The sequence below is a fragment of the Scyliorhinus canicula genome, chromosome 1 (assembly GCF_902713615.1).
Source record: "Scyliorhinus canicula chromosome 1, sScyCan1.1, whole genome shotgun sequence".
Classification (NCBI taxonomy): Eukaryota; Metazoa; Chordata; class Chondrichthyes; order Carcharhiniformes; family Scyliorhinidae; genus Scyliorhinus; species Scyliorhinus canicula.
Window position 1 is genome coordinate 215799103 of NC_052146.1, and position 27998 is coordinate 215827100.

The following is a 27998-nucleotide window of genomic DNA, read 5'->3' on the forward strand; positions in this document are numbered from 1 at the left end:
TGCATTTTGGAAGGTCTAGTGCAGGTAGGGAATATACAGTGAATGGTAGAACCCTCAAGAGTATTGAAAGTCAGAGAGATCTAGGTGTACAGGTCCACAGGTCACTGAAAGGGGCAACACAGGTGGAGAAGGTAGCCAAGAAGGCATACGGCATGCTTGCCTTCATTGGCCGGGGCATTGAGTATACAAATTGGCAAGTCATGTTGCAGCTGTATCGAACCTTAGTTAGGCCACACTTGGAGTAGAGTGTTCAATTCTGGTTGCCACACTACCAGAAGGATGTGGAGGCTTTAGAAAGGGTGCAGAAGAGATTTACCAGGATGTGGTATGGAGGGCATTAGCTATGAAGGGAGGTTGAATAAACTTGGTTTGTTCTCACTGGAACAACGGAGGTTGAGGGGCGACCTGATAGAGGTCTACAAAATTATGAGCGGCATGGACAGAGTGGATAGTCAGAGGCTTTTCCCCAGGGTAGAGGGGTCAATTACTAGGGGGCATAGGTTTAAGGTACAAGGGACAAGGTTTAGAGATGTACGAGGCAAGTCTTTTACACAGAGGGTAGTGGGTGCCTGGAACTTGCTGCCGGAGGAGGTGGTGGAAGCAGGGACGATAGTGACATTTAAGGGGCACCTTAACAAATACATGAATAGGGTGGGAATAGAGGGATATGGACCCAGGAAGTGTAGAAGATTTTAGTTTAGACAGGCAGCATGGTCGGCACAGGCTTGAAGGGCTGAAGAGCCTGTTCCTGTGCTGTACTTTTCTTTGTTCATTGCTCTTTGTTATGGAAGCTCCCGCTCGAAGGCGCGGAAGATCCCGCTCGAAGGCCCCCGTACACACACCCCGCCCTCCTCCCAACAGTCCATCCATAACCTGTGCAAACAGAACCCCTGCTGACCTGAATACGCCTCAGCCGGCAACCCAACCCGACGGGCCCCACCACCCACATCCCTTATCTGTAAAGAAAAACATCCACAATCACAAATAGCCCCCTCCAAAAAGAAAAACATTACAAATGGTGATATGGGGGGGGGGGGGGGGGGGGGGGGGGGGTTGGTTGGTGATCACCCCCTTACAAACGTACAACTCCCCAAAGAAGAAAAACCACCCTCCAGCGATGCAAACCCGCCATGACATCCAACCTTTACAGACGCAACTCCTCCATCTCACACTAACTCTCAGTTCTCCCCAGTTTAACGTCCCTTACAAGGTCATTGACCTCTTCTGGCATCTCAAAATAGTACTCCCGGCCTTTGAATGTGACCCACAGTTTCACCGGGTACAACACCACAAACCTAATTTTCCTTTGTTACAACACCGCCTTGGCCCTGTTAAATCCAGCCGCCTCTTCGCTAGCTCTGCGCCAATGTACTGATATATTCGGACAAGATTCCCTTCTATTCACAGTCTTGCTTCTCCCTGGCCCACCATAGGATCTTCTCCATGAACTTACGCAACCGCACAATCACCGCCTGCAGCGGCTCCCCTGCTCTAGGCTTCTGCCTCAAGAACCTGTGGGCTCAATCCACCTCTGGAGCCTTATCCAGCACCCACTCCTCCACAAACCCTGTCAGCATCCTCGACACAAACTTTGTTCCTTCCACACCCTCTGGCAGACCCACAATTCGAAGGTTCTGCCGCCTGGACCTGTTCTCCTGCTCCTTGACCTTTACTCGCAGCGACTTGTATAGATCCCCCAGGATACCCACCTCCGCCTCCAAGGACACAATCCGTTCGCTCTAGTGGGGCACCACCACCTCCACCTTGCATTTTGTTGCCTCGAGGCACTTCTCTACACGGTCCATTGATCCTCGCAGAGGTGGGACTGCTCCCTCAATCGCCTTTGACTAGTTACCATGCATCTCCTTCCTATGCTGGTGAAATTCATCCTCAATGAAGGCCATCATCTGCTCCAGCAGGGCCTTTCCCTCTGGTGATGACCCTTCTCCTCCACCATTTTTGGAATTGTTGCTGCATCACAGGTCCCCTCCAATTCATTAGTCAGGTCTTTAACTGTTTTTTACTGGGTCTGGTAGCCAATAGACATGTCAATCTTGGGGAGAACATCTACCTCTGCACCTTCTGCACCACTTTCCAGTTGGCACTGCCCTATTAATGGGTACAAAATACCCAAACCAACGCCTTCGAGCCAGAATTGCCCTATGTGCGACCACTCACTCCATGGGTGCCACTGGAAGTCGGTGGATCTTCACCTTTGCGGCATGCAGAAACCTACACATTGGTGGGTGCTCTGACCTTGGCCACCCCCATAACCTCCAGGTCCCGTTCCTTGAAGGTTGTGAAGATTCTTATGGACGGCACCCTTCCGCCAATCTAGGTCCTCTCCCAATGATTGTGGTAGAGCTTCTATTGCGGAGACACAGAGACACCTTCGTAACCTCCAGGGCCCTCGGGGGAAAGGACATCACTCCTGGCCTCCACTGTATCTCGGATCCTCCCCAAGTCCATGTCTCCAAACCTTGGGGCTGGCTGTGAACTGAGTGGGGTTGGAATCGCGTCCTTAGGCTTTGGTGCTGTTAATACAAACAGAAAATGCTGGAAATATGCAGCAGGTCTGGCAGCATCAGTGCTGTTTAAGTGCCGCTCGGCCTTGTCAGCGGGAAGTGCAGTCCTGCCGAATCGGCTGGCAAGTCTTCTTTTGCGGCGTTAAGCCCATGGACCAATTAATATTGAATTGCGTTGCCTGTCTCGCCAGCCTGAACTCAAAGAAGCTTGCGGCAGTTCCCGCTCACTACCACACTTAGAAATCTTTCCGGAGAATCGCGTCCTTAGGCTTTGGTGCTGATAATACAAACAGAAAATGCTGGAAATATGCAGCAGGTCTGGCAGCATCTGTGGAGAGAGAAACAGTTATAGGATTAGATCTTCCGGAAGTTCATGGCGGTGGGATCTTCCAGTCCCGCCGATGGCGTACCCCTGCCATGGGTTTCCCGGTGGCTGGGGGTGGAGTCAACGAGAGATCCCATTGAGAGCGGCAGGACCGGAATATCCGACGGGCCACTGAGAAACAAGGTGAGAAACACACCACGGGGTGGGCAGAGAATCCCACCCAAAGTTTCAAGTTCATATGACTCTTCTTCAGATGCATGAGCTTTTCCAGCATTTTCTATTTTTATTTCTTTCAGATTTATTTATTTCCGTCAGATCTCCAGCATCCAACAGCATTTTGCTCTATTTTGGATGTTCATAATGAGTGTTTGGATTTTTAAAGCTTTAACATGACTCCTTCAGGCATGTAACATGTTACCAGGTGCGGGCTTTGGGTTCCATCTTTTAAGTGTGCGTTTAAAAATTACTGTTGCGTATACCGCATGACTAATAAACATTTGACTCTGGAGATCAATGTTCACAAGCCTTTATTGAAAATCTTACACCAACTGTTGTGTGTCATGCATATCTGAAAGATGGCATATGTGTTAGCATGCGAATCCAAGATTTCAATATTCACATACTGATAGTACAGGAAATCGATACCTTGCACTTAATGCGTGTATTGTGACAAATGTTAATTGTTATTTCATTGTTAATGCTTTCAATATAATGGGAGTCAGTACAGGATCCCATTAGTTGGTATTTGAAGAGCTGAGCGTGAAGAGCAGGAAAAGATGGCTTTGCCAATTACTTAGCAGCTCCACTTTGCCCTTTTACAAATGATGCAACCATTATACATCTTGGAAGGCATTTAGAATTAGTGTCTGGCTCATCAGTCTTCCTTACTGCACTGCTGGCATTACTAATACTGGGCGAAATTCTCCAACCCCCAGCAGGGTCGGAGAATCGCCTGGGGCCGCCGTAAATCCGGCCCCCGCCGTGGCAGAGATTCTCCGCCACCCCGGAAGTGGCGGTGGCAGGAATCTCGCCACTCCAATCGGCGAGGCCCCTGCGGTGATTCTCCGGCCCGCGATGGGCCGAAGTCCCGCCGCTGGGAGGCCTCTCCCACCGCCGAGGTTTGAACCACCTCTGGTAACGGCGGGATCAGCGGCGCGAGTGGGCCCCCGGGGTCCTGGGGGGGGTGGGGGGCGATCGGACCCTGGGGGGTGCCCCCACGGTGGCCAGGCCCGTGATGGGGGCCCCCCGCTCAGACTCCGGGCCAGTGGCGGAAGCGGCATGGCGGAAGCAGAAGAGAAACCCACATCGCGCATGCGGTGACGTCAGCGGTTGCTGGCCGCTGACGTCACCGCCGGCACATGCGCCGACCGGCGGAAGCCTTTCGGCCAGCCCCGCTGCCAGGGGCGCCGTTTTTTTTGCGCCAGTCTTCTGGTGCCAACCGCTCCGGCGCGGGACTAGCCCCCAAAGGTGCGGAGAATTCCCCACCTTTGGGGAGGCCCGACCCCGGAGTGGTTGGCGCCACTCCCCTACACCGGGACCCCCCGTCACGCCGGGTAGGGGGGAGTCCCGGCCCTGCTTCATTTTCCAACCCCTTTCTCTGCCAATGCTTTATATTTAGGTTTCTTTTCTGTTACGACCACAGCAGATATTATTTGCTGACCAAGTCAAAGCCCAGAGGGAAACTTGTCTCACTGATCATAACTTTTTTTTTGCATTCTGAAATCAAGGGGAGAAAAAACTACTGATCCCAGGAGCATAGAATCCCAGGAACACTTTTGTAATTGTAACAATTAAAAGCTTTATTAACACACATGAAAGAAAACAAAGGCACACAAGATCAAAGTTAAACAGTTAAAGCAATCTTATAAAAAGTCGCCCCCCAAAATACCACCTGGTCAGGACACACATTCTCTGGGCAACACTCCCTCATAAATTTTTAACTATAAAAAAAATCGAGTAATATTACCCAAGCCACAAACTACTGTCACTTTAGTAAGGGGTATGCCACACAATTTCTTACATTTTCCAAAATATAGAAATCTTCAATGTGTTGTTACTCTCTCTACTTTCAGGTCAAATAAAATGTAATAACCTTCCATTCGTTCCACTTCACCATGACCTCTTATTACCAATGTATCTAGCACCTTTGCCCCTTTCATCTCTCAACTCTCCCAGGCAGGATGCATGCATAGACATGCAAACACATGCACGCACACACCCTTCTTTACAGAATAACACAATATTCCCAAAAAATACTTTAAAAAATTAACATCCATCCTCACATTTCACAATAAGGTTGTGGAATGTGTGGCAAGTGTGAATTATTCTGTAAATCCTGTGGGATGAAGCAATTACATCACAAGGTCCAATCAGTCCCAGATAGTTTCAAAGTTCTCAGTGGTAATTCTAGTCATCCTGATAATGCAATTGGTTCTTCTGAGGTAAGTATATATACTCTTAATCTAGTAGAGTATTCTAATATTAAGGTGCTGGTGAATCTGTGTGATAACTTATGAAGGGGAAAGACCATTATATCATTGCAATGTAGTGTCCATCTCATCCCTACACAAACTCTCAGTGAGTATACTATTGTATAAAGCTGTTAAAAGCAAGTATTAAAATAAATTCAAGACCTGGATAAATCCTTGTGAAACTAATTCATAACCTGTTCTTGCTTTTCCAGTGGTCATTAACTAGGAGATACGGTGATGTTGTAGTAAGGCATTGGATTAGTAATCCAGAGGCCTGAGCTAATGCTCTGGGGACACAGGTTCAAATCCCACCACAGCAGCTGGTGGAATATAAATTCAATTAACCTGGAATATAAAGTTAGTTTCATGGTTGCCAATACTGAATCTATCATCAATTATAAAAACCCATTTGGTTCATTAATGTCCCTTCAGGGAAGGAAATCTGCCGTTACCTGGTCTGGCCTACGTGTGACTCCAGACCCACAGCAATGTGATTGACCATTAACTAGACTCAGAAATGGCTGCACTCAGTTCAAGGGCAATTAGGGATGGGCAAAAAAACGTTACCCTTTCCAGGTATCCCATGAAAGAGTAAACTTAAAAAAAGATGTTGATCCATCATTACTCTTCGGTCATTATTGGTTGATGAACCCTGACAGCAAGGATCAGCAGAATATTTTTATCAAGTAGTCCCACCTGATGTCAAACACAGAGGCACTTTGTCAGGTCATTCAGTGACGAGTGATCTGGAGAACAAACGATTGCAGGATGTACCAGCCCCGCCGACTGCAGTGATGGGCTGGTCCCGCCAAAAGTCAATGGACTTTTAGACGGCCCGCAGCATCCCCATGGCGGGTCCCACCATGATGGACAAGGCAAATCCTGGCCCATGTCTAATTTCTGCCTCCTGAACACAAGGAAGCTGTTGGTACTGCCACACCATGTTTTACCACACCAAGCAAGATCAGTCAACTCAACACAAACCAGACATTAATCCTTGGCCATTTCTAGCTTGTTGGTTCATAAAGATAATGGGGGCGATTCTCCGCTCCGCGGACCAAGTGCCCGCGCCGTCGTGAACGCCGTCATGGTTCACTGTCGCGTTTCACAACGGCGCAAACAGGGCCCGGGCATGACCTATTGTGGCCACTCCAGCGTCCCTACGCGGTGCCAAATGGGCACCGCGCCAACCCACACATGCGCAGTTGGGTCAGCTCAAACCTGCACATGCGCAGTTGGGCCGCGCCATCCTGCCAATGCGCGGGGAACTTATTACGCGCACCGGCCCAGACGCAGTATGGCAGGGTGTTCAGGGGTTAGCCGCAGCGGAACGTAGGCCCGGGTGGGAGAGAGGCCGGCCCGCCAATCGGTGGGCCCTGATCACAGGCCAGACCCCTTCGGAGCCCCACCCCCCTACCCCAGTGAAGGAGCCCCCCTCCCCCCCAACAGGCCGCCGACCCGAGCGTTCCAGCAGAGTTCCCACTGGCAGCGACCAGAGGTGGACGGCACCGGCGGGACCCTATCGTGTCGGAGCAGCCGCTCGGCCCATCCGGGCCAGAGAATCACCGCTCGCCGTTTGCGCCCATTCTCCGTGTAGCCCGGTGCAATTTGCGCAGCGCTGGTTTTGGGGGATGGGAGAATCGCGTGCGGGGGTCGGGGCACGTGGTGCGTTTTGCGCGGCGCCCTTGCAATTCTCCCACCCGGCGTGGGGGGGAGGGGGGAGGGGGGAGGGGGAGAATACCGCCCAAAGAATAGGAGGAGAGGATGCCTCCCCATTGAAGAAGATCATGGCCTATCTTCAACCTTTACATTCTTGTCCTATCCCTATCCCTTGATTGGATAAATGCGATGTGCTGCTATGCAAATTAGTAGTGTAACAAATCATCCCAGTGTTCCTAGTTGGAGAAAGATGAAGCATTATTGTCCCTGAAGCCAAAATGTTGAATGTGTCTACCCTCATTCCAATAGTAAAGCCTTGAGGAGCCGAATTCTGAGAAATGCAAAGATGAGTTGAAATCCAGAATAAAAATTTTATTAAATGTTCATTCCTTAAGCATGCTGTATCCCGTAACAGCCTCCCCGAACAGGCGCCGGAATGTGGCGACTAGGGGCTTTTCACAGTAACTTCATTTGAAGCCTACTCGTGACAATAAGCGATTATCATATCATTAGAGAAAACCAATCACTGTACTGTGCGATATCTGAATAATCGTTATTTGCCCCTACTATTGTGCAGCTTTATCTATCAATGTCTATACACTGTACATACGCTGTACACTGTACATATGGGCTGGTTTAGCTCAGTGGGCTAGACAGCTGGTTTGTGATGCAGAACAGCAACGCAGGTTCAATTCCTGTACCTGCTTACCCAAACAGGTGCCAGAATGTGGCGACTGGGGGCTTTTCACAGTAACTTCAAGCTGGTGCTGCAAGAGCTGGGAGAAGACTATTTCTCTCTGACTCGTCAACTTGACAATTAACGACGTTCTTTAAATTACACACCTTGTTTACTTTTATTTCACCCCCACTTCCCCCACCCCCACAGGTAATGTTATGTAAGCTGCCTCCCACACTTACAACAGGCACTGGTGCCAAAGAAAATTACACCAACTCAACAAAAATCCCACAGCAAAATAGGACGTATGTCTTAATCAACTCACTGTCTCCATTCCATATTCCGCATTGGCAGTGATCCAGTCTCAGAAATAAATACAATTGTTATTTTAAAATGTTGGTTTGGGGCGTTTCTGCAAGTCCATGGCCTTTGTTAAGTCATAAAGTGCAAAGCCAACATTATTATTGCACCAGTGTGATTTATTTTGATTTGAGTCTGCACTTTTATAAACATACACATCCCTTTAACCCCACTGAAAGGATTTGGAGGAATTTGGCTACAGTGCAGAGTAAAAGGAAGATTTTTGACAACTCAGTCTGCTCTTTCTTCTCTATCCACAATTATTTTACTGGCTCTGTACCAAAGGTCATTTTCAATACATTACCTGCTTAAAATATTTTATAATCGTATATTTTTTTGGCTGCATATTAGCAGCCGCTGTAAAGAGATGTTCTGGGGTTATATTTCGAATGAATTGAAATGGGTCTAGAACAACTTTTCTTACATAAAGGCAATGTTTTGGGGGCAGCACGGTAGCATGGTGGTTAGCATAAATGCTTCACAGCTCCAGGGTCCCAGGTTCGATTCCTGGCTGGGTCACTGTCTGTGCGGAGTCTGCACGTCCTCCCCCTGTGTGCGTGGGTTTCCTCCGGGTGCTCCGGTTTCCTCCCACAGTCCAAAGATGTGCAGGTTAGGTGGATTGGCCATGCTAAATTGCCCGTAGTGTCCTGAAAAGTAAGGTTAAGGGGGGGGGGGGTTTGTTGGGTTACGGGTATAGGGTGGATAAGTGGATAAGTGGGTTTGAGTAGGGTGATCATGGCTCGGCACAACATCGAGGGCCGAAGGGCCTGTTCTGTGCTGTACTGTTCTATGTTCTATGTTGACTCCAAACATTGGCTGAAGTCCACTTTAAATAGGGTTAAAGAGTTAAAACCGAGTGCTCTAAGACAGTGACAAAGGTTAAAGCGATTGGGCAACAAATGGGATTGCTTTGGAGATGGAGGAAGCCTTCATAAACTTCCAGCTTTCATACACATTTGAAGGCCCCTGGAGCAAAGCCTGAACACCAGCCAAAACATCACTATCCTGCCTTGCTAAAGCCAACTTTTTGAACTGTATGCAGATGATGCCAGAAATGTCTGGGTGCAGCTAATACAACTGTAAAAAACAAGTTGATGCCTCTGAGGCAGAGTTTGAATAAACAGAACAGAGATGTATGCAAATACACTCATTTTTGCAACTGATTTTAAAATATTTTTTGTACCCCTTGAGCACATGTTCTTGGGTGTTCTGCATGTGAATTTCTTTTCATTTACCATCCTCACCGTGAAGGTTTTCCCATTTAGCCTGGACAGACAATTCTTCTCATGTGAGTTTAAATGCAGGATATAAAATAGGTGCTAGAAAACAGAGGGCGGGATTCTCTGATCCTGAGGCTAAGTGTTGACGCTGTTGCGTTTCTCGACTGCGTCAACACGGCCCCAGGATCAACAATTCTGGCCCTTACAGGGGGCCAGCAGGGCGCTGGGGCGGTTCACGCCGCTCCAGCTGCTGATCCGGCCGTGGAATGGGCGCCGGTCGATGCATGCATGCGCAGTGGGTCCGGCGCAAACCCGCGCATGCGCAGTCCCACCAGCGCAGTTTCTGCGCATGCGCGGTGTCGCCCTTGTCCACGCCGGCCCCGACCCAACATGGCGCAGGAGTACAGGCGCGCCACGGAAGAAAGGAGGCTGAGAGACAGAGAGGCTGGCCCGCCAATCAGTGGGTCCTGATCGCGGGCCAGGCCACATCGGACCCCCCTCACTCCCCCACAAGCCGCCACCCGACCCTTCAACACCGAGATCCCGCCTGCTCAGAGCAGGTTGGAATGGCGATGCTGGGACCCGTTTTTTTTTTTTACGGCCACGCGACCCATGCGGGCAGGAGAATCGCGGGGGGGGCAGGTAAAGCGGACCCTGACCGGCACCGCGCTGACCACGCTGGCCCCAATGGCTCTGCAGAGAATCACATCCCGGCGTCGGGGCGGCGTGGCGTGATTCGCGCGGCCCCCCCCCCCCCCAGCGATTGGAGTTTGGGACCAAGGGCAATGTGTCCAAGTTTGCAGATGACACTAAGATGAGTGGTAAAGCGAAAAGTGCAGAGGATACCGGAAGTCTGCAGAGGGATTTGGACAGGTTAAGTGAATGGGCTAGGGTCTGGCAGATGGAATACAATGTTTTTTTTTTTTTATAAATTTAGATTAGCCAATTATTTTTTCCAATTAAGGGGCAATTTAGCGTGGCCAATCCACCTACTCTGCACATTTTTGGGTTGTGGGGGCGAAACCCACGCAGACACGGGGAGAACGTGCAAACTCCACACGGACAGTGACCCAGAGCCGGGATCGAACCTGGGACCTCAGCGCCGTGAGGCGGTTGTGCTAACCACTAGGCCACCGATGGAATACAATGTTGACAAATGTGAGGTTATCCATTTTGGTAGGAATAACAGCAAATGGGATTATTATTTAAACGATAAAATATTAAAGCATGCCGCTGTGCAGAGAGACCTGGGTGTGCTAGTGCATGAGTCACAGAAAGTTGGTTTACAGGTGCAACAGGTGATTAAGAAGGCAAATGGAATGTTGTACTTCATTGCTAGACGGATGGAGTTTAAGACTAGGGAGGTTATGTTGCAATTGTGTAAGGTGTTAGTGAGGCCACACCTGGAGTATTGTGTTCAGTTTTGGTCTCCTTACTTGAGAAAGGACTTATTGGCACTGGAGGGTGTGCAGAGGAGATTCACTAGGTTAATCCCAGAGCTGAAGGGGTTGGATTATGAGGAGAGGTTGAGTAGACTGGGACTGTACTCGTTGGAATTTAGAAGGATGAGGGGGGATCTTATAGAAACATTTAAAATTATGAAGGGAATAGATAGGATAGATGCAGGCAGGTTGTTTCCACTGACGGGTGAAAGCAGAACTAGGGGACATAGCCTCAAAATAAGGGGAAGTAGATTTAGGACTGAGTTTAGGAGGAACTTCTTTACCCAAAGGATTGTGAATCTATGGAATTCCTTGCCCAGTGAAGCAGTTGAGGCTCCTTCATTACATGTTTTTAAGGTAAAGATAGATAGTTTTTTGAAGAATAAAGGGGATTAAGGGTTATGGTGTTCGGGCCAGAAAGTGGAGCTGAGTCCACAAAAGATCAGCCATGATCTCATTGAATGGCGGAGCAGGCTCGAGGGGCCAGATGGCCTACTCCTGCTCCTCGTGCTTATGTTCTTATGTTCTTATTCTCCGACCTGACGGAGGTCGGAGAATTCCGCCCAGAGTGTCAAAGTGGCATTTCTATTTCCCAACTGCACAGTAATTACAGTACAGAAACGGGCCCCAATTAGCACAGGCCTGTTTTTCTGTTCCACACGAACCTCCTGTCACATTCTTCATATCACCTTCTGACTTTGGGAGGTCTCGGGGATATTATTTTTACTTCTCTCTTGGTATTGGTGCCTGTGAGGCTGGCTGTGGCGGTGTTGAATGGTGGGCTTTGGTGTTCTGGACACTCCAATACGGTTCCAAGTTGGCTTTTGGAGGGCCTAATCCTTTGCTTCTTGAGTGATCATGGCTGTGGGAAGAGGGGCACGTGGTTCCAAGAGCTGCTGGTCGGCCTCCCTCCTGGGGCCCCCCCAGTCTGGGGATCGCTCTGATGGCCCTCCATACTGGAGTGGGTTTTCCCCCCTGTTTTACGATTGGGACCAATTTATATTCCTTTTGGTTCTTGGCATTGTGACATCTTGTTGTCCTCTTGAGGGTGGTTTTGGTTAGGGATTTAGAAAGAAAACATCATAACCATATACTGCAGGAAACCAAGGTGTATGGGAAATACACAAAGAATGATTTGAACACACATAATAATAATAATCTTGATTGTCACAAGTAGGCTTACATTAACACTGCAATGAAGTTACTGTGAAAAGCCCCTAGTCGCCACATTCCGGTGCCTGTTCGGGTACACGGAGGGAGAATTCAGAATGTCCAATTCACCTAACAGCTCGTCTTTCGGGACTTGCGGAAGGAAACCGGAGCATGCGGAGGAAACCCACGCAGACACGGGGAGGCTGTGCAGACTCTGCACAGACAGTGACCCAAGCTGGAGAATCGAAGCCCGGGACCCTGGCGCCACAAAGCAACAGTGCTAACCACTGTGTTACCGTGCTACATCAATTGTGCACTAAAGCTACAAAATAAGATATGATCTAAGTTGAAAATGTTCTCTATACATAGATTTCCATCTGCTGCCACATCATACCCCACCCCACCCCTTGCCACACCCCCATCATACTTTCCTATTAAGAGTATGGAGCTGATGGAACTTTCAATCATCCTTGAAAAAAAGTGTTGATTTTGTTAATGGTTGTTACTCACCTAAAATCTTGGTGTATAAATTACCAGTGATATTTGTTGATGTTCATGGAATGGTAGAGTTACTATGAAGCAATGATTGCCCATAAGGCACTCCAATTCTTAGCATATTGGATAGAAGTGTGCAGAGTAGAACTATAGGAGGAGATTATTGGGGCCATCAAGCCTGTGTCACAGACCAGAAAGAGCTTTCCACTTAAACCTGTTCCTCTGCCCTTTTCCTCATATCGTTTGAATTGCTAAATCAAAACATGAATTCCCATGACACTGCCTGTAAATGTGAAACAGGGATTGTGGGGGGTTGCTGTGACAGAAGGGAAACATTTTGTGATTAGCCTTTGCTGTACTCAAGGGATATTTCATTCTAAACTATAATGTCTTTAGAGACAGCAGCTGATTAGCTGGGCATGCGTGAAGGCCATTGGGGTATCATTAATGCTCAGCTCACAACAGGAATGTTTGGATTCCCCAGTTTTCAGAAGTATAAACAAGAAAATATGCAACATGGAGCTGTTGGGACAAATCTTGACTCTCCCAATCTCTCTGACGTACAAATTAACTCCGAACCCTGCATTAATATTTTCACTGGACCTCATCAAAAAGAATATGCTGATTGACATGTGAGGCAATGTTACTCTCTGACATTTGATCATGAGCCTCAATCCGAGTCAATGGGCACAATTCTCCCAAAAAATATCAAAATGCAGTCTGCAGCAGGAAGCGTGTTGCGATCGCCGTCGGGTGGATCGGTGCAATCCAGATCGCAATCCACCTACAGTTGTAAATATTTTTGTTGGTTAGGGTGATTTGCACTGTGAATGAGGTGTGCATGACCACAATGTAACACCCCCCCCCCCCCCCCCACCGCCAATCACTGTCATCAGGCCCCCCTCCCTCCCTCCCCCGCCGCAAGTGAGTGACACCTGGCGTGGTCAGCAATTCTGCTCTCCAATCTCCCGCCAACTTCACATTGCACCCCCGGGTGGGAGAACTGAAGGGCCCGGTGAATTGTTCTCAAAGCCAAACCTGAATATGGACATGAGCCAGAATATCTCACTGGCCAGAAGTGGGGAGAATCTCAAAATTAGTTCTCCCCGGCGCAAGTCACGCAATGGTCGTCTCGTGAGAGCCTCCATCCATAAAGCAGTTTGTGTTGCGTGAGCGGTGCTGGAGAATCCTCCCCAATATCTGGCTCAGATACTGCAACTTGAGTTCATAGTCATAAAATCGCTACAGTGCAGGAGGAGACCAATCGAGTCTGCACTGACCCTCCAAAAGTGCCCCCTAACCTCGGTCCACTCCTTCACCCGATCCACATAATCCCCCCTTAATCTTTGAACACTAAGGGGCAATTGAAGCATGGCAAATCCACCAAGCATGCACATCTTCAGACAAGAACACTTGCCCCTGGTGTAATGGAGCAATGTTCTGAGCTCAGTTTTTCATTCATTATCTCCTAGTTTTAATCTTGCTGCCATGGTTAATCACCAATTGGAGAGCAGATATCTTCCTCCAAATTCTCTTCAATTACACAATCTTAAAACTGTTGACACAGCATTGTAACTTTTCAAGATGTATGAATAGGCTCAGGTTTATTGCAGTGCGCTTGTGTCCAATGATAGTCATCCATCTATTTTAATAATAATCTTTATTATTGTCACAAGTGGGCCTCCATTAACACTGCAATGAAGTTACTCTGAAAAATCCCCTAGTCGCCACACTGGGCACCTGTTCGGGTACACAGATGGAGAATTCAGAATGTCCAATTCACCTAACAAACACATCTTTCGGGACTTGTGGGAGGAAACCGGAGCACCCGGAGGAAACCCACACAGACACGGGGAGAACGTGCAGACTCCACACAGAGAGTGACCCAAGTGGGAATCGTACCCGGGACCCTGGTGCTGTGAAGCAACCGCGCTAACCACTGTGCTACCATGCCACATGGAAGCATTGAATGATACAGCACAGAGAAGGCCATTCAGTCCATCATGCCTGTGCTAATTCTGTCACTGAGCAATCAAATTAGTCCTGCTCCTTGTTCTTTACCCATAACCCGGAAAATGTGTTGAATCTGCTTGCAAAATCCATTCAGGCAGCGTGTTCCAGATTACAACTCACCGCGCAAAACACATTCTCCTCATCTCACGCCTGATTCTTTTGTTAATTATCTTAGCTGTGTCCTCTGAATTTACCTTTCCAAGTCCAAAGAACACCACTGTCTGACAGCTAACAAAACACTCCCACTGACACAGATGTCAAAAAATCACACTAGACTGAAATCTTAGTCCCCACTGCAACACACTCCGCACCCTACAAACTGGCGACAGCCCATCTCTCGATGGTCACCTCCGGCTGACTGGCAAACCTCAACAACTGCAATCTGGTAAGTGAGCCAAGTGGTGAAGTCCCAGGTTTGAAACTTCCGCAAAAAAATCAGACAACCTTCAGCTGCTTGAGGTCAGGCCATTGAAGATGTGGCCATTTGCTCCAACAATTGAAACACAAGGTGCAGCTCAAATTGCGACTGTGGCCATCCAAGTCAGACCTCTGTCCACAGATTGACCTCCTGACCCGAGAGATCCATTCCTGGTGTCATCACAACCATTCACACCTCCGTCTTAAACGGGAGACCTCTTACTCTTAAACAGTGCACACAAGGCTCTCCAACAAGTAAAATCATCCTTCCATCTCCCCAGTTCAGTCCCCTCAGGATCTTACATATTTCAATAATCACCTCTTGTAAACACCAACCTGCTGAACCTCACCCCAGGATATAATTGCATTGGAAACAGTGCAGTGAAGGTTAACTATGTTGAATTCTAGGATGAAGGAGTTGGCTCATGAGGAAAAGTTGGACGGATTAGGCCTGTGGACATTGGAGTTTACAAGAATGAGAACTGAAATTATTGAAACATACGAGATCTTAAGGGGACTTTTCAGGTGGATGCTGAGAGTATGTTTCCCCTTGTGGGAGAGACTACAACTTGGAGACACCGTTTAAAAGTAAGAGGTTTCCTATTTAAGACGAAGATGAGGAGAATATTTCTTTCCTCTCAGAGGGCCGTTAGTCTGTAATTCTCTTCCCCAGAGAGCCGGGACATTGAATATATCGAAGGCTGAGTTAGATTGGTTCCCTTGTCAGCCAAGAATCTAAGTTTATCGGAGTTATACAGGAAGGTAGATGTCACAATGAGATCAGCTATGGATATTATACAGTCCAAAGATGTGCAGGTTAGGTGGATTGGCCATGCTAAATTGACCAAAGGCTGGGTGGGGTTTCAGGGATAGGGCAGGGGAGTGGGCCTAAGTAGGGTGCTCTTTCAGAGGGTTAGTGAAGGCTCGATGGACCAAATGGCCTCCTTCTGCACTGCATGGATTCTATGATTCTATGATTATCAAATGGCAGAGCAGGTTCGAGGGGTCAAATGGTCTACTTTTGCTCCAAATTCCAAGTTCATATGTTTGTACGTAGTGTGCTCACTCAGGACGGGCATTATTTTAGTTCCGACAACGTTTCATCTGCCCGAAACATTCTCTGCAAATACCAGTCCTGTTGAGTAATTTCAGCACTTTGTTTTCATTTCAGATTTCCAGTATCTGCAGTATTTTAGCCTCGTGTTGTTTCAATCATTGGCCTGGGCAAACAGGATCAAATTTGTGTTAGGCTATCAGATCAAGCCTTATGAAAATAAATCATACTGCCCCTGTTAACATTAAGTATCTTTCTCTTACAATCTAAACTGAACACAGGCCACAATACCTGTTTCTTTCATACATTTCCTTTCTGTTTCAGCCACAGCTAGATGTCTATAGCTTTCTTATGTCAGCTCCTCCAATTAGAAACTTAACCATTATGATGTTTTCTTCATTTCTTTCTCGTTTATTCTTGACCTCTGCCATTACCGAAAACTAGATACATTGTTGATTCTGTTTTGTGCCGTGTCTCTCCCCCATTGCATTTTTGGGCCGTGTCTCCTGAGAGGAAACTAAAGATTAATTTTGTCTGGGCTGGAAATTCAACACCACCTCCTTCAGTCAATTTTATTTACTGCTGGGGAATGTCTTCACATAGAAGTGTAGGGCGCAGGATGGTGGGGTCTGAGCTAACCTTTGCACCTCCTGCTAGTTCAAACCTGAACATTATTAAATGGCAGGGCTTAAGGCAAAAATTGCTAGCTGGTCGTATCCCAGTTTAACTTCCACCTTAGCCATGAGGATTAGCAATAGAATTCTAGAAAGCTTGTTATGAAAACAACACTAATATGTTAACTTTAACCCCTATTCTCCAACAGAAACCTCAGTTTCAGCAGAAATTCCTCCTGAATTCCATAATGGGTATACACAATAGAGAAAGAAGGAATGCAATGTTTACTCATTGCAGTTCAAGCTCTCAAACCCTCTGATTCTTGGGAAGGAGATGAAACATCTTACTTAAAGTAAACACAGTTGTTTCGCTCTTTATGTTACACCTTTTACACAGATGTAAGCCACGATTTAGAAGATTGGCTTTGTGGTACACATTGCTGGCGTAAACTGGCATGAATTTCAACCAAATCAGACGAACGGTCCCTTCACCCAGATTCAAAAATCTACCCCAAACCACGGGATCAAACATTTTGTTTTTAAGTATTATGTTTGCAGTTGGATTTCTGTGCAATGAGAGCTAACCAACCAAGAACTAACTTGCTTCTGCTATATAACTGGAACCCGTCCAGTTCAATCACATTTAAATTTTAACAATAAACTGAGTTCCAAACAAAGGCTTTTTCAATGAAATTGTAAAATACGCTTAAAATCCTGATTTTCTTTTTGCTACTTGAATTAATGCGAGTTTTGGAAATTTCCAGGGGGTGGGCGGGGTGATGCTCACTGACCAGAGGTAGTTGAGATTTCAGCCACAGCCTCCCAGTATCACAATAAAACCTTCGCTGTCCACAAGCTCCTAATGCACAAGCACAAATAGAGATTATTTTGCTGGTGTAATACTTGTACAGCAGATTGAAGAGCAATGTGACCCAGTTGGAGAACCAGTTCTCATATCAGAGTTGGGCAACTGAGATGTTAATACAGTCAGTTCCAGATAAGGGATATGTGATCTGATATGAGATCAGTCCATGAATTTAAGGTTGTGACATACTAGACTATTACTCAATTACTGCATTGAAAAAATATCAAGCCTTATAGATAACACACATCTAGAACTGTGATCAAAGTATTTATCATCCAAGATTTTTAATCCCCAGTCAATCCTTGCCAAATTTTACCCAACGACAGTTGCATTCTGGAAGTCTGATTGATTCTATGTAAAACATGTTTTTTTGTGAAGTGTTTCTCCAACGCATTTGCTTGGATTGAATTGCTTAATGAATAGATAAGTGGCTGGAGTTGGAACGATTTCCCAATTGTCTATTTATATCCACAGTTTATGGAACCACTAATGTAGGAGAAGCATTAGGTGATGAGCATCTTCGTTTACCACAATTCAACTGCAATTAACTGCCAGTATTCAGGCGGTTGTAACTGTTCAATCTCTTCCCCCTCCCCCCTCCCCCCAATTTCTTCTAACCTGGTTTAATAGCAAGAATGGATTTGGTCTAATTTGCTGTTCATGAAATTGTCCATGAGACTCGCCTCCTGCTCTCTTGGCCCCTTTCCCACAAAATTGTTGACCATCCAACTTCTCTTTCTGGCACGCCCACGCTAGCTAATATAAACGGTTCACCCTTCAAATTCATCCCTCCCATTCAAATCTGCCATCATCACCCAGCTCCTCAGAAACTAAACCTGTTGCCTTCTCTTCCCTTACAAATTACTGCCATAACTCCAATAACGTTTTCTTTCCGAAGGTCTTGAACTTGTTGTCACCTTTGAAAGCTGTGCCTGCAACTCCATGTTTGAATCTCGTCAGTCCAATTTGCACCGCTGCCATAATACTGAAACAGCCCTAATCAAAGTCATAAATGACACAACTTCCTGGTTCCCCATATTCACATTTAGGGGGTACACCTATGATGTATTAGGAATCCCTCTCGGACATTCTCACGTAAGGGTTTACCTATCAATTGGCCAGAAGCTCTAACTTCCTCTGGACAATTGAATTGTGCTAAGGACCATCCAACAGAAGCGATTTAAATCGTTAACCTTGGATGGTTCTGCCAGATTTATCCTGATAGTTACTCTGAAAGGGTTAGAAGGAAAAAATAAATTCTAACTTCAGAGTTACTATATACCTCACACGGAACAGGCCCCACACACACGATTACCATCCCCCCCCTCCCCCCGTCCCCTGAACCGCTCTCCCCTGTAACCCGGGTCTTCCCCCGATTCCCTAAACTTTAAAACGTATGCGCTCCCTGTGAATTGTCCCTTTAAACCTCCCTGTTACGGCAGCTGCTGCTGTAAAAATGGGGAATGACTTACCTATCTGTGCCTCAGTTACTCCACAATGACCCTGCTGGAGGCTCGCTTTGCTGCTCCTCTGCCTCCCAGTCTGAGTGAGGAAGGCTGGACGAGGCAGGGGGCTGGATTCTCTGCTGGCGGGATGCTCTGTTTTGCCGGCAGCCTGGCGATTTCCTGACAGCGTGGGGCTGCCCCACCATTGGAAACCCCATTGGCCAGCCAGCATAACGGAGCATCCCACCAGCGGGGTGAAACAGAAATGTGGCCTGGCGGGATGAAGAACCCAGCCCAGGTGTTTCAGAATCCCAGCGAACATAAGTCTGGTGACAGTGGCAATCCGCCGGAGATTACCACTCTGCGGAAGCTGCCGATCAGATCAGATCTGATTGTGCCAAGGGAAAAGCTTCAATTTTCTCAATCTCTCTCCTGCCTTTGACACGATTTACCACACCATCTCCTCTAATGTCTCTCCTCCATTGTCTGGCTGGCTGGGACTGCACTTTGCTGGTTTCAATCTCATCTATCCAGTCATAGCTGGGAAATCTCCCACAATTACGCATCTTCCCACCCCCACACAGTTACATCTGAAGCCTTCCTAGGCTCTGTCCTTGGCTTCCTCCAATATCACATTTACATAGATCCCATTATTATTATTATTATCATCATGGCATCATCCGGCGACATGTCGAAATGCTCCTCCATGTTTTTATTACAGCTCGGTTGGACTATTCCAATACTCTCCTGACAACCTCTCATCTTTTACCTGCCAGAAATTGGAGCTCATCTTGCTGCCCATGTTCTAACCTGCACCACGTTTCCTTCATTGATCACCCTCACTGACTGACACTGGTCCAGCAATACCTCAATTTTAAAGTCCTCCTGTGTTCAAATCTCTCCACTGTATCACTGTAACCTCTTAGAATCCCACAAACATCCAAGAGCTTTGTGCCTCTCCAATTCTGGCTTCCTTCCATCCCCATTCCCATAGTTCCACCATGACGGCCATGTCTTTATCCAGGTCCTAAGCACCGGAATCCCTTCCCTAAACCCCTCCACCCCTCTTTCCTCCATTAAAACTCTGCTCCCACTTTGGCCAAGGGTTTCCATCACCCAATAGTTCTTTCTTTTGGTTCAGTGATAATTGTTTGATTACTTTCCTGTGAAGCACCTTGGGATGTTTAGTCATGTTAAAGCTACGATACAAATGTCATTATGTCTATGGAACAGTGATGGTTTGTTCTACACCTTTCAGATATTTTGTGATTTTCTTGGCGAGTTAACAGATAGTTCCTCTGATTTACATGCCCTTTCTGTAGCCTCCACTTACCAATCCCTACATCAAATGGACGGAGTTATAGGGCACGATTCAGCGGACTTGAAACTAAGTCCTGTTTTGCGTACATTTGGCGGGATGTTTCACAGCAGCTGCAGCTATTCACCGGCATTTTGCTGTTTTTTGGTCCTCGGGGAGTTTCTCCCTGCCAAGGCCGCACTTTAGACAATTTCCTGAGCAGGAACAGCTCCTCGCAGATCGTGGCGCCATTTTGACTTGTAGCCCCGATATCTGCACCCTCCTCACCCCCCCTTCACTTCCTGACTTCCTATTGGCCCCTAGAATTCCCCCTGCCCCCCCCCCCCCCCCCCCGCCCGAACACTAGCAGTGCCATTCTGGCAGTTCCAGGCTGCCGCAGTAGCACGGCCATGGTGCCAGGCTAGTAGTGCCAAGGTGCCTGGGTGCCTGGGGGTGGGGGGGGGGGGGGGGGTGCCAGAGTATGGCTCTGCCCTGTCCCCCACCACCCAGGGGTCTCTAATGGCCTGCGTGACCCCCTGAGGTGCCGTCATGCCTGGTCCACACTTGTGGAAGGCTGTGCTAAAAGGCGCTCTGCCAAGGTCCCGCAGGCACGGCCGTTTACCCCTGGGCGCCAGGTGAATGCAGTATCTGCGTATTTAAATGTGCCTAATAATTTGTTATATATGCTGATCGCATGCAGTGAGGGCGAGATCTAGATTGCGCCAGGTGGAGCCCGCAGTGATCACTGGATAAGGAGTGAGTAAGTCAATCCACAAATCTCTTTCTGTGACTGCACTGGTTCACTTTAATGTGATAAACTTTCCGAATGACAGATTAATTTTGGTTTCTTTATCGTTGCACAAATTGCTTTCTTTCATACGATTAGAGAATAGAAACATGGAATAATACAGCACAAAAGGAGCCATTTCAGCCCATCATGTCTTTTGTGCTAGCTCTTTGAGAGAGCTGCCAATTAATCGGAAACCCCTGCTCTTCCCACACAACCCTGTAAATTACCCCCCTTCAAATATTTATCCAATTCCCCTGTCTAAGTTACAGCTAAATCTGCATCCAGCACCATGTCAGGCAGTGCATTCCTGATCACAACTCACTGTATAAAGCATGGTTTCACCCAATTGAAGCTCCATGCCTCTATTAGTGAAGTTAAGGTTTTGATTTGCCTGCATAACAACCTTCTCAACTTGTCCTTGTTACCTGGAAAGGTTTATGTACGTGCAACCCCAGGTTTGTGTACATACAGCCCCGGGTTTTTGTGCATGCAACTTCCAGGTTTGTGTACACGTGCCAGAAGGTTTGTGTACATACACCTGCCAGGTTTGTGTACGTAGTCCCCCCCCCCCAGGTTTCCATACGTACAACCCAAGGTTTGTGTACATACACCCCAGGTCCATGTACATACAACCCCCCACGTTTGTGTCCATACAACAAAGAACAGTGCAGCACATGAACAGACCATTCGGCCCTCCAAGCCTGTGCCGATCATGATGCCTGTCTAAAGTAAAACCTTCTGCACGTCCAGGGTCCATTTCCTTCTAGTCCCACCCTATTCCTGTATTTATCAAGAGGTCTCTTAAATGCTGCTATCATACCTGCACCTCCCCCAGAAGCGTGTTCCAGGCACCCACTACCCCCTGTGTAAAAAACCTGCCTCCCACCTGCTCTAAACTTTTCCCCTCACATCTTAAATCTATGTCCCCTAGTAATTGATTTTTTTACCTTGAGAAAAAGTGTCTGACTATCCACTCTGTCCATGCTACTCATAATTTTGTAAACCTCTGTCAGGTCGCCCCTCAACCTCCTTTGTTCCAGAGTTTATCCAACCCAATTAACAACTCCCAGGTTTGTGTTCAAAACCTCCAGGTTTGTGTACATACTACCCCTAGGTTTGTGTACATATACCTGCCGGTTTGTCTATTCTTGCACAGTCTTTAAAATTACACCAATTTGTTTATATTGCCTCTCCCTATTATTACCACAATAATGTATCATTTCACAATTCTGTGTTTTAAATTTCATTTGCCTTAAATTATCTGTTTTCTCTGGAAATCTGTTGCTATAATTTTTACTTAATTCCAAATGAAGCCCCAAATACCTAACATTATTTCCAGAGTTCGATATTGAGCAACATGGCCGAAGTAAATCACTGAAAACATTTTGTGTCAATAGAAACCTTGCATTCACCCAGTTAACATGGCCTTTTGTTCAAGGCCTCCCTGCCAGAATAATCTTATATTCACGATTTCGCCATTAGACAATCAATATTAGATGATGTCGTTATAGCATCCTGCAGCTAAGTATCATGTGTGACAAAGATTGAACAATAGATTTTTTTCCCCAATACCAGAAGCCTTCAAACGCCCACTTGCATACACTGAGTGATCTTCAGTAACTCGAATTTACAGATGAACATAATTCAAGCCTAAAAACATGCAAAGAAAATTTGTGAAACCCTGGAGTGCTGAGGTTAAATTTGTACAGAAACCTTTTTGTTTTGTATGGATTTCCTTGGGCGGGGTTCACCGGTCGCCAATGCCGAAATCACGTTTGGCAATCAGCCGGATAATCCCCGTTTGCACCGAAATCGGGGGTGGTGCCGTTTTTGATGTGCTCTGCCCCTTCAAAAACGGCACACACTTTGCCGTTGGACGTCACCGGAGGCACTCCCCCGAGGCCCCCCCCCGGATGGGCAGAGTCCCCAATGGCACAGAACATTTATGGTATTTTGTTTTGTGGACCCCGCGGGGAAGGTGCAGACTGTGCCCAGCGCCGCCACAGTCATGGGAGAGCCGTGCCGCTGGCCAGGGGCAGGCTTCAGTGAGGGCTGGGGGCACTGGTAGGGGGGTGGTCCAGGGGTGGCGAAGGGGTTACTGGGGAGTCATTATTTGGCAGGCCGGGTCCATACGCAGCCAGCACCATGTTGCATGACACGGCCGCCACAGGCCACCGCCGTGCGCATGCACAGCCATGGACCCAGCCATTCTCCGGCCGTATCCACAGGTAAAGCCGGGCTTTACCATGTGTGGTTGCTAGCCCCCACCCCCCACCGGATGGAGGATCGGTGCAGCTGTTGCGCTGTTTTCTCTGGTGTAAAACACCACTGTTCCCACGCTGGCGTCGGCACCTAATCTGGAAATCGGGGAATCCAGCCCCCCATGTATTAATAGATCTGGGAGCGATTCAGCAGACTGAAGTTAAAGTCTGCTGAATGGCTCATTGAACGGGGTGTTCATCGGCGGTTCAGCACTATCCAACAGCACTTTGTCTTTTTTTTAAACATCGAGAGGTTCCCCGCTGAGGCCACACTTACATGGAGCTTACGAGCAGGAACGTTTCTCGCATTTTGGGCCACCATTTTGTCCGGCAGCCCGAAGTTCCCCCTGTTTTTTGACACCCTCCCACCCCCACCCCTTGGGGAGGCCACTGGGAACTTCCCCTCTACTTTGCAAGGCCCGGGCCTGACCCCAGACAGTGCCAACCTCCATCTGGGAACCCTGGAATTGCCAGCCTGGCACCCTGGGTGGCACTACCAAGGTGGCAGGTTGGCCGTTTCAAGGCTTCCAGGTGCCAGGGGAAGTGTCAGGGTACTACCCTGACCTGTCCATGACCATCCAGGGTCTTCAATAACCTGGGCGACCTCCCACCCCGAGGTGCTATTATGCCTGGTCCATGTTTATGTGGACCAATAATAAACGACACCCTGGCAAGGTCTCCCAGGGACGGCCTCTGAGACCTGGGTGCTGGGTGAATCCAGAGGTCAGGTATTTAAATGAGCTGAATGGATCATTTATGCAGTTCTGGATCTCGCCCACAAGCACCCCTGGAGGTTCTGCTCACTTGTGCTGGTTTACCTCAGTGCAATTCTCCCAAAATGGGCAAAAACAGAGTAAGATGTTCTGTAATTTTAAGCACAAATTGCATTTAGTTTCCCTTGGCATTTTGCATTAGTTTAAAAGTGCCCACAAAACGGGACATGCCCCCAGATCAAGTTAATCATCTTCGGAAGTTTAAGAACATAAGAACAAAGAAATAGGAAGCGGAGTAGGCCATCCGGTCCAACACCGGATGAGAGGCTGGTTTAGCTCAGTGGGCTAGACAGCTGGTTTGTGATGCAGAACAAGGACAGCAGCGCAGGTTCAATTCCCATCCCAGCTTACCCGAACAGGTGCCGGAATGTGGCGACTAGGGGCTTTTCACAGTAACTTCATACTTGTGACAATAAACGGTTATTATTATCAAGCCTCCTCCAACATTCAATTAAATTCTGTTTGATCATCTACCTCAGCCTCACCTTCCTGTCATATCTCCATATTCCTTGATTCCTTTAATGTCCCAAAATCTATTGCCCTGTTTCTTGAATATACTCAATGCATGAGCAACTGCTGCTCTCTACAGTGGAAAATTCCAAAGATTCACAACCCTTCGAGAGAAGAAATGTCTTCTCATCTCAATCCTAAAGAACTGGCCCCTTCTCCCAAGACTGTGTTTGAGAAAACATTTATTCAGCAACTACTCTGTCAAGCCCCTTAAGAATTTTATGTTTCAATGGGATTACCTCTTCTAAACTCCAAGAAATATCGGCCTACTCAATCTCTACTCATAGGACATTCACCTCAACCCAAGGCTTCTGCTAATTTGATTCATTCTTGGGCCTTCATGGAGGCTCTCAAATTAAATTGTTTCTTTCCGCTCAAGGATACTTAGAAACATCTTTTAAAAGCATTGAAAGTATGTCTTTTAATTTATAATGAAGCTGGCTAATTTACCTCAGTATAACTGCCAAAAGAATCCTTGTAATAAAATAATTTCACTCAACTCCAGCTGTTGAGTTGATTAACATTTTTCTTATTAACCCATCTAAGCTGTAATGATAAAATGACGTCAAGTCAAAACTCTTAAATATATTGCGGGATCGTTTTAAGGTACTTTTCAAAGTGCATTCTGATCAGATTGTGTCTGTGGCAGATTTTGGGTTCAGTAAAAGGAAATGAGTTTGAGGGAATAGGCCAGTCAGTGGCTTTCCCTAATGTTCCTCGCCTCTTCCCTGCCTCTGTACTTGCTTTAAACCTGTTACATCTTTAATTTCTCCCAGTTCTAATGAAAGATCATCAACCTGAAATATCTATTCTGTTAAACTCTTCCTGGTCTGCTAAATTTTCCCAGGGATCTCAGATTTTATTTCGGATTTCCAGCATCAGCAGGATTTTGCTTTTGGTTCACCAGAATTATCAGGTATCGAATCCTCACTAAAGACCATTAAAAGGAGGCTCTAACTTCTGTCCATAAGGATTTGCAAATTCAATTGATTTTAGTTACATGAATATTCAGTAACAAAACAGCTTAGCAGCCCAATAATTAATTTGGTGCTGAACTCTGGGTGAAATTTTCACAAATTTAGTGAGTATAAAATAAAGGAATCTACTTCACAGATCCAGGGACTCGGGTTCAATTCCGGCTTGGGTCACTGTCTGTGCGGAGTCTACACGTTCTCCCTGTGTCTGCGTGGGTTTCCTCCGGGCACTCCGGTTTCCTCCCACAAGTCCCAAAAGACCTGTTTGGATTGGATTGGATTTGTTTATTGTCACGTGTACCGAGGTACAGTGAAAAGTATTTTTCTGCGAGCAGCTCAACGGGTCATTAAGTGCGTGGGAAGAAAAGGGAATAAAAGAAAAAATACATAATAGGGCGTTAGGTAAATTGGATATTCTGAATTCTCCCTCAGTGTACCCGAACAGGCACTGGAGTGTGGCGACTAGGGGATTTTCGCAGTAACCTCATTGCAGTGTAAGCCTACTTGTGACACTAATAAAGATTATTATTATTCACCTGAGTTTGTCGTGATAATAGGGTGATTGTGGTAGTGAACTCCAGTGTTACATACAATACAGGACACTCTACTTCTTGGGGTCACCTGACCTGGGGTTCGAAGGTCAGATAGCACATGTAAGAGAAGGTTACAGCAAGACTGCAGATGCCTTGCAGTTGTGAGTCCATGTTCTGAAAATGTGTTACTAATAAAGTTAGTTTACAGCAATGGTGTCGGTCATCCTGCAACATAAAAACAAGACAGAATCTGGTAAATCTTCAGCTGAAGGGCTTCCGGTGATGGAGATGTGCTGAGAAGTCGCACATCAGGTGGCTCTCCTCCCGTGAACCTGAAAAATAGGCACATGTTGCTCGTAAAATGCTTGAAAATTATACAAATCACCCCCACACCACGAACAAAATGAATAAAGAAGGAAGGATGCCGAACAACAGCCAGTCCAGAGGCCGAGTGGAGACCAGGAGTGGAAAAAGCGTGGACAAACAGCAATCGGCTGAACCGGCCGGCGCACAAGGCAGCGAAATGCGGACTTTGCCAGACCAAGAGGAACCGACCGGCCGCACGAGAAGCCCCCCCATACCAGGGAATGGATAGAGGATGTTCCTCTCACGAGAGTTGAAGGAACACCGAGTAGAGACGAAATCGGACATACAAGCTGCGGTGAAGTGGCCCTGGACGAAGACGAAAAATGATTGGAGGTCCAGGAGGCAACGATTAAAGATCTGGAGAGGGCTGCAACGGACCAGAGCGAACGGATTATCACCCTGGAAAAGGAAGTGGCAAGGCTGGTCGCGATAAAAGGCAACTTGAGAAGAAAGGTTGAGGATCAGGAGAACTGGTCGCAGCAGCAGAACCTGCGAATCGTGGGCCTACTGGAGGGGATGGAAGGTAGGAACTTTCCCCACAGACTATGTGGCCCAAATGCTAGGTAACCTGGTGGGAAGGGACAACTTCCCCAACCCACCAGAAATCGACAAAGCGCACCGGTCGTACTGACCAAATTCCAAAACCGGGGAACAGCCGAGAGCGATTATTGCAAAAATGCACCGGTTCCAGGACAGGGGGAAAGTCCTGCGCTGGGCCAGGCAGTCCAAAAACTGCAGCTGGGTAGGTCACAAGATCCGGATCTATCAGGACATTGGGGCTGACCTGACCAAGTGCCGGGCTGAATTTAACAAAGCGTAGGTCCCGCTGTACAGAAACGGCCAAGCTCTGGGTCACGTATCAAGGCAGGGAACATCTTTACATGGTCTCGGCAGACGCTGACAAGATCGTCTCAGAGAACGGACTGGAGAAATGGCTGCAGGGGCAGTGATGAAGAGCCCACAGAATGAGACTCCTATAACGCAATGTTTTCACAAAAAAAAGCTCTCTCCCCTTCACAGTCTGTACAGCCAATAGTAGACCATTGCCACAATGATCGCTTTACATGGGAGAACGCTGCCTCGTTTTGGAGATGAGAGCAGTAAGAGAGGGAAGGATGATCAAGTACAGCTGAGCACAGGGGAAGCTGAGGGAAATGCCAGACAGGGAGCCCAGAGATCAGGCAACCGGAGGTAGTGCTACAACACCAAGGATGGGGGCCACCACACTAGCGAGGTAGCTAGCACCGGAGTTCATGAAGAAGAAAGAGGCCGCGGCACGTCCCCCACAAGGGGGAAGGTGCCTGGAGAGGGGCGGGGAAGATAACAGGCATGGAAGGTTAACCAGGGGAAGAAGCAGGGGGAAAGGGGAACGGGGCGGTTAGCTAGGGGATCAGGGGGGAAAGAAAATGGGGAGGGGGTCCAGAGAAGACACCATAAGGAAGAAGTAGGTGAAGAAAGATGGTGGGCATTAGACTGGCTACAACAGGCCACACGTGGTGACTTGGAACACAAAGGCACCGCAAGCAGCCACTTGGGAAGGTCCCTGGACAAAGGGAAACCCCGGAGTGCAGGGGCTCATTCACATGGCGAACTCACAGTCGGGGGCCATGTTGGGTGGCCCCTGGACAAAGGGGATACTGCCTATCATAATATACATCCATGTATATGATGGAGTGCAGACAGTCAGTGATTGACACACAGAATGACCAGTGAGCACCAGACAGGACACGACCACTATAAAGTCAGAGGGCACCAGTTTTC